Raw genomic sequence first — 332 nt, forward strand, 5'->3', positions numbered from 1 at the left:
TATCTGAGAATCCTTTCATGGTAAAGAAAAACCCTTTCACAACGTCCAGCCAAGAAAAGAACACTCTTCAGGAGGTAGACGGGTCACTGTCAAAGTCTACAATCAAGAGAAGACTTCACGAGAGCAAATACAGAGGGTTCACCACAAGGTGCAAACAAGGCCAGATTAGACGTTGCCAAAAAACATCTAAAAAAGCCAGACCACTTCTGCAAAAGCATTCTTTTGACGGCTGAAATTAAGATCAACCTGTACCAGAATGACGGGAAGAAAAAAGTATGGAGAAGGCTTGGAACAGCTCATGATCCAAAGCATACAACATCATCTGTGAAACA

At 41.9% G+C, this 332-nt stretch overlaps 1 protein-coding gene across 1 annotated transcript in view; it reads left to right on the forward strand.

Moving 5' to 3' along the window:
- Nucleotides 1-332, forward strand: part of LOC107755230 (OCIA domain-containing protein 2-like) — a 7,684-nt gene that overhangs the window by 4,025 nt on the left and 3,327 nt on the right. The window lies entirely within an intron of this gene.

This window comes from Sinocyclocheilus rhinocerous, unplaced genomic scaffold, assembly GCF_001515625.1.
Source record: "Sinocyclocheilus rhinocerous isolate Xijiao unplaced genomic scaffold, SAMN03320098_v1.1 scaffold562, whole genome shotgun sequence".
NCBI classification, from domain to species: domain Eukaryota; kingdom Metazoa; phylum Chordata; class Actinopteri; order Cypriniformes; family Cyprinidae; genus Sinocyclocheilus; species Sinocyclocheilus rhinocerous.